The sequence below is a fragment of the Pleuronectes platessa genome, chromosome 15 (genome assembly GCF_947347685.1).
Source record: "Pleuronectes platessa chromosome 15, fPlePla1.1, whole genome shotgun sequence".
Classification (NCBI taxonomy): domain Eukaryota; kingdom Metazoa; phylum Chordata; class Actinopteri; order Pleuronectiformes; family Pleuronectidae; genus Pleuronectes; species Pleuronectes platessa.
The window spans coordinates 8,485,245-8,496,638 of NC_070640.1; positions in this window are offsets into that span (position 1 = coordinate 8,485,245).

The following is an 11,394-nucleotide window of genomic DNA, read 5'->3' on the forward strand; positions in this document are numbered from 1 at the left end:
GAAGGCGAATGTGAAGAAAGAAAACACATTAGACCAAGAGATCCGTAAGCTAGAGAAAGAACTGGCAAGTCACTATTCAGATGATTTATACAAAACAATTTGTAAGATGAAATATCAACTACATGATATATATAACAAAAAGGCTGAGTATGCCTTATTTAGGCTAAAGACTAGTTTCTACGAAGGGGGCGAAAAGAATGGCAGACTGTTAGCGAGGCAATTGAGACAACAGGATAATTCCAACAACATTCCAATGATTAAGAAGGATAATGGGGTTGTAACCTCATCAAAGGAAATTAATCAGGTTTTTAAAAACTTTTATAAAAATCTTTACACATCCTCCTGCGCACCTAATCAAGAAGACACAGAGTCATTTTTCTCAGGTCTTAACCTGCCTACTGTATCTAATGAGCAAAAAGACATGCTGGATGCCCCAATAACAGAGGAAGAGATTAGTGCTACTATCGCATCCATGAAAAATGGGAAGTCACCTGGTTTGGATGGCTTCCCGATTGAATATTAAAAGAAATATATTGATATTTTGGCCCCCAAATTGCATAAGGTGTACATGGAGGCATTTGAGAAGGGCTCATTGCCTGGCACATTTAATGATAATTTAATCTCGCTCATACCTAAAAAGGACAGAGATACCTCAGATCCGTCTAATTTCAGACCTGTGAGTCTTCTTGGGGTGGACTGTAAGATTTTGACAAAGACCTTGGCGTCACGTTTAGAGAAGACACTACCAGACATTATACATGGAGATCAAGTAGGTTTTATTAAAAAAAGGTCCCCAGCTGATAACATGCGAAGGCTCACACATCTGATGCATATGAACTGCTCTAATCCGGTACCAGTGGCGGCTTTTTCACTTGATGCTGAGAAAGTGTTTGACCGGGCGGAGTGGGGTTTCCTCATGTCGACTCTCTTGAATTTTGGGTTGGGTCCTGGTTTTTGTAACTGGGTGAAGATACTTTACTCTAACCCAAGAACAGCTGTGCTAACAAATGGGCTGATATCTGATCTTTTCTGTCTTTCCAGGGGGACAAGACAGGGATGTGCCCTTTCCCCATTGCTGTTTACTATGGTTCTTGAACCGTTAGCTGTAGCAATCAGAGCTGATGTGAGGATTAAAGGTGTGCAGGCGGGGGGTAGAGAGCACAAGCTATTTATGTATGCCGATGATATCTTAGCAGTGTTAGCGGACCCTGGGGACTCCCTGCCAGCGTTACTTGACTGTATCGAGTCATATTCTAGATTATCAGGTTATAAAATAAACTGGCATAAATCTGAATGTATGCCGATATCACATACATGTCATTCTGGGGTTATCACTCCATATGGCTTCAAGTTCCTGCCTTCTGGTATGAAATATCTAGGAATTCAATTAAATCCAAATCTGGATGATATAATGCTCTCAAATATGGAACCGCTCCTTCAGAAAATAAAAATGAACCTGGATAAATGAGGAAAATTGAAGCTCACACTGTGGGGGAAAATTTAAGTAATTAAAATGGTGGTTGCACCACAATTCAGTTTTAGAATTATTAAAGACTTTTTATGGGATAAAAAGAGACCAAGGATTAATATAAAGAAGATGTGGTCACCGAGGGAAATAGGAGGCATGGGTCTACCTAATGTAAGATTATATAATCTATCATTTGAAATGTCTAGATTGATAAAACATTGGAAGGGGAGAGATCAGGAGCTGAGCTGGATCAAAATTTAACGGGAGCTAACTAGTCCATTTGAACCTCTGGATGTTCTCTCGCATGGTTCAACAACTTCTGGACATAATTGTTTTTCAAACCCAGTGCTGTCTTATTCCAGAACAGTCTGGAGGGAGATGCATACGATGTATGGTATGTCGCACTTAAGACAACCTTACGCCTCTCTATGGCACAACCCAGCTGTAGGTATTGGGAAGAAATCGGTTTATTGGATTCAATGGCTTGTAAGACGGATACGCAAAATAAGTGACCTATATGTGGATGGAGTGTTCATGACGTTTGCTGATATTATGCAAAAATATAATCTGGAATATAAAGGTAATTTTTGGAAATATTTACAAATAAGAGACTGTATCACAAAGGGTAAATTTAGGCTCAACAAAAATACATTAATGGAAGTTCTGGATCTACCTAGGATAACACACAGAGCAGCTACGTTCTACAAGACATTTAATGGTATACGAGAAGACAAGGGTAAAAATCTGAGGATCATTTGGCAGAAAGACCTAGGGTGCGATCTGAGTGTGGAAGACTGGTTAAATATTTTATCAAATACAGGGAAACACATGAGAGAGGCCAAGGGGAAGTTTATTCAGTATAAGATAATTCATAGATTTTATTTCACCCCCTCAAAACTGCACAGAATGGGCTTAATAGGAAATAATTTATGTTGGAAATGTCAGAATGATATAGGGACATTTTTACATGTGATCTGGGGATGTAAACTAGTGTACCCATGTCTGGGTGTGGCGGTACCTGTATCACTAAGACTGTGTTTGTTAGGGGATCAAACAGAAATTCCAAATATATCTAAATATGATCGGGTAGTTTTAAAAGTCGGGATGGTCACAGCTGCTCGAACGATTCTCAGAGTATGGAAAAGTACAGTTGCCCCAGATGTTAAAAAATGGATGGAAATGATGTCAGAGGTTGCATCTTATGAACGCATGTTGGCTAGAATGAACAATGAAGAGGAAGATTTTAGGAGGGCCTGGGACCGTATTTTTTTTGTAAATAGGGCATATGGAAAAATTGGTAGACATGGTGCTGGATGTACATTCTGCTTGTTTCAAGAAAAAAAAAAAAAATATCGATTTGCAGGAGGCCTTTGTATATATGGTTGTATGATGGGTATACTGTCTGTTGATGCTGTTATAAATGTTGTTTTTTGAGTTTGATTGTATGTTTTTATATGCATGAATAAATAAAAAACTTTAATGACAAAAAGATAGGATAAGGAGACCTAGAGGCAAAAAGGATCATTGGGTAAAAAGGCTATCATCACTTGTCTCTTCTTGAGATATAAGCTAGTCCAAGACAGACGGAATGTGCGTCTCCTTACGGTATCTTCACGTGAAATACGATACATCAGGGAGAAAATCGATAAATAGTCCCCTTTCCGCTATAGCTCCTAAACTGTTAAACATGTATTTGACATGAAAATGGCTCCACTGGGAAATATCTCTTCATGTCTTTTCAAACAGATGGTGTGACATTGTATCTGAGCCTGTGTGCATTGACTTTATATATGAAGGGTAAGTCGATGAATGTTAATGAAGGTTTTGCTTAAAGCTTACTGGCTTCATTGAAACACACCAGTCATGTTTATTTGGCCTGGTAGCTCTTGATGTGCTCGCCCTCTGTAGTTGTGTGTTCGCCCGCTGACCTACAGAACAGCCACTGAACTCTATCCCACGAGCCATTCCATGAATCTGTTTATTTCCACCACAAGGTTTTGTGGATGATAAGATCCCCTGTTCCTCTGCAGACTGACACATGCAGCCAAGTACAGTGATGAAGTTACACGGGCAGGAAGCCGGGCAGGAATGTGCTGAAACCCTCGCTGCCTCGCTGGCACACACTCGGACACACTCATGTAGTTCCATGTGATAACTTGGCAAATTCAGAGCTGCAGTCTCTCTGACTTAAGGCGACTTTTGACACTTAGCATTCAAGTCGGGTTGGATCAGGAGCCACGTTCAGAACTGAGGCGTTCAATTTCCCTATTTTCAGACAGCCCTTTAAAGAAGCACTTGTGGAGGAAGATCCGTCTAAATTGCTCCTGAATGTTGAGCCGCTCTGGAAGTGCTTGTTTGAGGTTATTTCTGCCAAAAGAGATTCAAACCAAATCCAAGGGGTTGACTTTTATATATTTTTTCCCAGCAGTGTAAATGTTTAATGGGTCTCTCAAATAAAAGTTAAACATTCTAAAAGTTGGTGTGCTATTCGATTATCGGGTTCCTTGTTTGAATCCTGGTTCAGCCGGGGTCTTTCTGTGTGGAGTTTGCCTGTTCTTCCTGTGTCTGCGTGGGTTTTCTCCCGGTACTCTGGCTTCTTGCGCCCCCCCGACTCTTACCCTATATGACAGCTTGGATTGGCCCTAGCTCCTCACGTGCCCCCTCAAAGGAAAAGCAGTATAGATGATGGATGAATGGATCTTTTGCTGAACGACATTTGTTCAACTCTATACCTGTTACTTAAATAGAGATTAGACAGACGGGGAAGAATTAGAATTTTTTATTTTTTAAATATTCGTAGAGTACACACACGAGTTGCACTCATGCACATATACAAGTCAAATAAGTAAATTCACCTCAGACACATTCACATTCATTCATACCTGATCTTGCAGACAACCCCTTGATTCCCTTTTCTGTTCTCCTGCAATCACCTGTGTCCCCCTGCTGATGCCATCCCTTCAGAACCTGTGCAGGTCCGTGTGCATAATCCCTCCTAATGAGCGAGAGAGAGAGAGAGAGAGAGAGAGAGAGAGAGAGAGAGAGAGAGAGGGGGAGAAATGCAGGAAGCAATCACATGAAGTCATACATGTGAATCTATAAATAGTTGTCATCCCTGAGCTATGTTCTCACACATCATATGGCTTCAACAGCCTGAAAATCACATGGCTCTAAACCGGATTCAAAACAGACCTGATGGAATGCGAGCGTATGAGAGGTCATTTACTTCACAGTTGGAGTCAAGAGTGCAATTTGTTTTACTATTAGCGAGGGGAATTAGCCACTTACTGTAATAGCCAGAGAGGTCTGGATAAGCATAAAGACTTAAGCATCATTATTTGAATAGCAGATTTTATAAACCTGTTGAGCCATAATCTGTATGTTTATTGAACCCCTGAAACGTGTCTGCCAAAAGCCAATCAGTTTGTATTAGTGCTGCGCCTGTGACTAGCAGCGAGGCAATGGAGGAAAAGATTAACCGCAGTGACAGCAGTAAGTGCGTGTGTGTGTGTGTGTGCGCGCGTGTGTGTGTGTTAGTATGTGTAAGACAGTGACAGGGAGAAAGAGAGAGTGAGTGTCGGAGAGAGATGGCACTGCAGTGGCATGTGTGCCTATGGCTCTATCAGTCTATCTTTGTGGCATTAGTGTGTGTGTGCTCTTTCACAGCTATCTTTGTGAGGACCAGTTTGAGCCTCCAACCTACGGAGTGAGGACATTTTTGGGAAAGTGAGTACCTTTTGGCAGGTCCTCACTTTGTGACCCCCCCCCCCCCCCCCCCTTTAATGGACTTTTTGGGGGTTGAGACTTGGTTTTAAGGTTAGAATTAGGTTTAGCTTAGGTTAAGGGTTAGGCTTAGTCATTTAGTTTGGATGGTTAGGGTAAGGGGTCAGGGAATGCATTATGCAAGCGAGTGCCCTCACCAAGACAACTGTACAAACATGTGTGTGTGTGTTATGACATATACACTCACAGACATACACACACACACACACACACACACACACACACACACACACACACACACATACATCCTCAGATACTTAAGGAAGTATCTAAGGAAGACACCGTGTTTGGGTATAGCTTTAGGACCATTGTAAACAAACTAATCCAAATGTTATCTGTAACCTTAATCATAACCAATTCATGCCCCCCCCCCCCCCCCCCCCCCCCCCCAACCCTAACCCTAACCCCCGACGTTTTCGCCTGATTAGGACAGACTTTGGTCCCCATTTGGTTTAAAAGTCTGAAAGAGGTAACCAAAACAAGCATTCTCTCACACACCTGCACACGACTGCAGACCCTGTGTAAACATGTCGTGGAACAGTGTGACGCTGAGTGTTTACTTCTCCTCATCCTCACTAATTCTCACCAAACCAGCTGAGGTCTAATCAGAATAGTTTTATTCAGGTTAATTTGTGTTATTCATGGCCCAGTGACGAGAACACTTTCATTCAGTCCCTTTTTTTTTCGTTTGCTCTATTTTAAGAACAGCCGCCAAATTAAAGTGGCCTGCTCTGGGATTGTCTCCAGCTGCTGGGTTGGATTTCATTGATGCCCAGTAAGACCGCTACCCGCTAAACTTTGTTGTTATAGCGACGCCTACTGGAGGAAAAGGGGGACTTCATGCACATCGTGGCTGAACAAAATGATCTCATCCCTGTTTTCTCCCGTTCATCTCAACTTTCCTCTTGCAAATGACTCGAACAGACAAACGTGTGCCTGGTACAGTTGAGCATTTACTGCTTCACAGTATAGACATTTCTCTTTTTCCTCTGTGTAGAATTCAGCTTGTTTAATCTCAGTGATCGAAATGAGACCACCTGTTGTTTTACAGTAGCGTTTGAAATAGTCCACAGAGCAAGTAGCCCATGCTGATTGGCTTATAACAGTATTTGACCTTGTGACCTTGCAAAAGTCGTCTTACCAAATCCACATCTCGCGTGTCTCTAAACTTCTGAGTCTTATTACCACATCCTTGCTCTTTCTCCTTTGCAGTAAATATTGACATAGTTCCACTGCTGATAATGTCTTTAAGCTGGATTCATCTAATCAGCACCCTCACCGTGTATCTGTTAGTCAATGTACCATTATGACATGCCTCTGACTCTAATCCCACTCCCACAGATCTGTAGTACGCAGGCATTCTTTGGCTTTATTTTTCACAGCCTTGCCTTTATTTAAAAAAAAATGTATTCCGCTGATGCACCGCATGTCTGAAAAAATCAACAAAAAGCCCGGGAGCATGCTGCCGCACCGTTTTGTTGTCCTCCTGAATTTATTTTGTGGCAGCAGTGGGAGGCTTACGCAGCTTTACCACAGGCACTCAACGTTTTATGTGCAATTTAATTCAAAATCAATCAAACCTGGAAATTAGCATCAGTCTCTGGGCTTCCTGTGCGAGTGCTGTGTCGAGCGGAGGCAACGATTAGCTGAGAGGCCTCCGCGCGTCCACATCAGCCAGCATCGCATTTGCATAAACAGTTTATTCATGACGTCAAAGGCGCGACAATGTAAATGATATTAATTGTCGTTTACTTCTGTTTTCAGACGTCAGCTTGAGGATTGAGAGGTGCATTAAAGCACGTTTGAGTAAAATGAAGTGTCGGATCACTCTCGTGTATGAGCCGCACTTGTGTGTTTGTCAGTGTTCTCACACTGTTTAAAAAGTAATGTCGTAACAGTGACTGTGTATAAACAAACAAATTGTTTTTTAAGTGAATCATTAGGCTGGCAAATCTTCTTATTGGTGTATGTGTGTATGTGTGTGTGTGTATGTGTGTGTTTGTGTGTGTGTTCCAATCAAAGCTTTATTCTGCTTCAGTCTCAGTAATTCTCATTATGCAGTTAGTTAAAAGGAGCAGAGAGAAATAAAGCAGGAACTCGCACACATTGAAAGACCAAATGATTCAATCGGAAAATGTCTCGCTCAACATGAAGATACGCTGTTTTGATATGATGAATATGCAGCATATGGAAGAGTATAAAGAGCCAAATTAAACAGAGAGCGAAGCAAAAACTAGTAGGAGCGTGTTTGGAGATGATGTAAAACTTGCAAAGATAAGGAATCAAAACAGCAGAAGCTTGTGTTCTCAGTGTCCTTGTTATAAACAGGTATTGATAGGAACCAGTAAACACCAGCACACGTTACAGTAATAAATCAATAACCCTCCTTCGAGTGAAGTATGTTGCAATTAAGCTGTTTATAAATTCAATGTGTTTCCCCTTCCTGGGTGCTAATCCATTTTAAAGCGTCTATGAGCTCATTATTTCGGAGACAGCAGCTCTATTTTAAAAGGCAACATTTTTGAGGAGGCGAGAGATTCGGAAACATCTTTATGCAGAAGATGGAAATTGTGAAGCTCAAAATGAAAATATGAAAACAAACAACCGGTCAAACTTCCATCGTGTTTATTTTGTGCGGCGTACATCTGTGTGTGTTTGTTTTGGTTACAGAATTTCCCAAGAAGTGTCCCAGAAATCAGTGAAACAGAAACAGGCCATCGTGTGCGTGTGTGTGTGTGAGTGTGTGTGTTTGTGTGAGTGTGTGTGTGCGTCGAGCATTAGAATCTTTGGCTGTCCTCCTCCTCCACTGGCCTGCTCGGGGCAGATTCCCTACATCTGCTACTGTGTGGCTCTCGAGGGATATCTGCAAAGACCACATACACACACAACAACAACAACAACAACAACAACAACAACAACAGAATTCTTGTGCATCAAGCCCCAATGAGTCTGAATGTATAAACTCACGGGGGGGGGGGGGGGGGGGGGGTTCTCTCTTTGTTTCTGGGAGGCGCTGCCCGGGGCTTCATTAGGATGCGTAAATAGAACAATTTGTCTCTTAATGGATAAAGATAATTGTTATTCTCTATTCTGAAAGAGAGACGGATTACATCAGCCGAGTGAGAATATACAGCAAACAACTGCTGATGATCATATTTTGGCAAAGCTGACCAATCTGATCTTTATTCACGTAGTCCATTGTGCATGTTTGAAATCTTACGGAAATGTAAAAAGAAGTTACGATCATGGACTCTGTTAAGAATCAGCCTCCGAAACAGATGTGTAAAGCACACAGTAAAAAGATGTGAGCCCTTCCATGCAGAAAAAAAACGAATATATATATATATACATATTTCATATTCTCGGTTAGTGGCAGAAAGCAGACACTGAGAGGTCAAAGGAACACACACACACCCACACAGGCTTCAACAGGCATCTCCTCAGAAAGGCAACGCGAGCCCAGCTTGGCGCTCCTGCTCAGACAGTATCTGGAGGCGAATGCTGACGTTTGAGCAGAATTAAGGACAGAGGAGGACGTGATGTCACAGACACGTCATAGCTAAACAGCCCTACATTCTAAAAATAGACGCGGGCTGCACTGTTGACAGCAAGTGATCACAAGTACAAAAGCAACCAGGTGGAAATCCACAGAGCACGGACCCTTATGTGATGTATACAAATATCTGTTTTCCTTTGGTCACTTGTCTCCACATTTGAATGGAAATCGAACAAGTTGAACTATTTGTCTTTCCTTTCTACAATGATTAGCTCCTGTTCTTTTGTCTACATGTTGTAAAACGATTGACAGCACATCTGGTGGCTCTGTGATACACTAGTGACCTGTGAAGGGTGTACCCTGCCTGTCTCACCTGATGTTGGCTGGGAGTAGCTCAAGTCCCCCTGCTACCCTCAATGGATGGATGAATGGTTGGATGGATGGATGGATGGATGGATGGATGGATGGTTGGATGGTTGGATGGAAGGATGGATGGATGGATGGATGGATGGATGGATGGATGGATGGATGGCAGGATGGATGGATGGATGAGACAACCATGATTGACTCTCAGCTTTTAAAATCACAACATCCTGTCATATTTTCCTCAATCATATTTTCGTAGAAGATATTGTAGTTGGGATGTCATTGGTGTGACTCCTAACCCTAACCCTGTCAAATATACAGTGAATCCTGTGTGTTAGTTTCCTTTGCCTAGGAGGGTTAGTTATTTCTTCAGCGTTTGGTTGTTGGTTTGGTTGTTGGTTTGTTGGTTAATTGGCAAGATTAAGCAAAGATTGCTTTGCACGAAACTTGGTGGGAGGATGTGTTGTGGGTCAGGGAGGAATCCTGTTCAGGTTTGTGCCGAAATTCAAGAGTTTCTTTATATTTCCGTTGATTTCTCAGAGACTAATTCACGGATCTTGATTTTGATAAAGGAGTGTGTGCAATGTGGTGCAGATAGCAATACAAATCCAGATCTAATGGATTTAAATGTGGATTCAGACTTTAGGTCCTCGATGGAGATTTGTCAAGTTAATCCAGGGTTCAAAAGATTGTTGAAAGACACGAGGATTTTCTCCAATGTGCGTTTTGTGTTCATCCTCTGACCAATGTGACTCATGGTGTGATTCACAGTGCGACCACAGTGACTCTTCCACCCACATGTGATATTCCAAACTGCCACTAGAGGAGGTAGTAGACAAGCACATGGCTTGCTCAGATGTGGTCGGTCACATGCTGTGTAAGGAACAGCACAACAACATGACAAACGATCCCTGTCACATCAATAGAGACTATCACAAATACAGATCCCCAGTGGTGATAACTCCCCCCCCATCCCCAAGCAAAAAGACTGAGGATTTATCGTACAACCCACCAGCGAGTAGCACAAACTGGACGTTTCCCAACCAAACCCCCCTCCTGCCAATTTGCACTTCATTAGGCCGATTGCTTGTCAATGTGAGCTGCTCCCTGTCTCCTCCCTGCTCCCTGGACCTCGTTCTGATTAAAGGGGGAAGCCTCGTAAATACGCTGCTGCCCATAAACGATTTCCTCGTCACATCAAAGTCACACGGAAGTAGTAAGCCGCTCTTGTAATTGCAGCAGGGCACCAGGCACCTTTTGAGCGTCCCCACATGCCACCGCGCTCGCCCCTGCGGCCCTGCAAAAGCCTACACCGCTAATCCGGAGTGGTCCGCTTGGTCCCACTAATTCCAACCTATAGTCAACAGAGGTCATTGATGTAAAGTTTAATGAGGCAGGAAGAACACGCGTCAGGGGGATAAGAGCAGGAACAAATGAGCGAGCGTTGCCTCCAACACGAGAGAAGCAAGAGAATGGAAAATAAAGCTAATTAACCCCTCTGTCCCAGGCTGATTTAAAGATTGTTATTGATTATTACAAGTTAATTAATAGTGAATGTTACTGATAGTAGGGGGGATAGGGTGAAAAAACAATATCAATAATTGTCACAGTATATTTTTCTTTTAAAGCAATTGTATGTTGCAAGTTTGTCATTTTCTGCTCAGTAAGAAGAGTGTGAAACCACAACAAAAATGTGTCTTTAAACTTTAAAGAATAATGAGATAATTATCTATACACCGATATTAGGATCTGTCCATATCTCCCAGTCCTACTGTGGTGAGATTTAAAAGAACAAGAAATTAAAAAGAGAGACATTAACATCACTGCACATCCCCATTGGTCTATAACCACCAATCTATTATAGAGATAAATGTTGTTGGTGAGTTCTCATGCTCATAACAGCTCATGGAACCCGATCAGCTCGGTGTTGTAAATACAGTGATAATGAGTGTCAGGGAGACGACAGAAGGTATGTCGGTGTAAACAAAGCTTCATTATAGAAGTGTAACGCAGGGAAAGAAACAGAGGTTCGACCAGAATGGTAAACGACAGCTCGGTAATTACGGGAACTGTCGGTGAAGTAATTTATGGATCTCGTTTATGGTTTGTCAAACATTGCCCTGAACTGACCACTTTCTGATGGGAAGCACAAACCACACACACACACACACACACACACACACACTTCAATCCACACGTACACACTGAGAGCTGCTGTATCTGCACAGAGCTGAACAAGAGGAAAATCAGCCGTCAGTGAATCTAACTGCACATGTTCACA